The sequence below is a fragment of the Oryzias latipes genome, chromosome 21 (assembly GCF_053564925.1).
Source record: "Oryzias latipes strain Hd-rR chromosome 21, Olatipes_Hd-rR_3.1".
Taxonomy (NCBI): domain Eukaryota; kingdom Metazoa; phylum Chordata; class Actinopteri; order Beloniformes; family Adrianichthyidae; genus Oryzias; species Oryzias latipes.
Window position 1 is genome coordinate 19593305 of NC_136257.1, and position 406 is coordinate 19593710.

Below are 406 nucleotides of genomic sequence, written 5' to 3' on the forward strand. Positions count from 1 at the left end.
TACCATCTAGATTTTTACGTACACATTGAAATAAAAACTAAAAAAACTAAATGAAGAGTAACATGATGTATTTACCTTGCAAACGTCACACAAATCATTCATTAAAATAGTTTATTTTGATTTTCTTAATTATAATCGTTTTCACTCATGAAATAGTTTTGTTTTAGTCTGAAATATGATCTATAATTTTTTTTTCTTTCATATTGACAAAAAAATCGTATCAATTAGAAATTTTTTGTGTTTATTTTCAATTGTTGTTTCCGTTTATGTAACACATCTGTAGATTTTTAAACCCCTCTACATTCTGGAATGGGTTGTTCCAAATCATAAACAGCAGTTTGGTAAACATAATTTTTGCTTAACTTTCTTTAATTTAATTAATCAGTTTACAAGAAATTGTTTTATA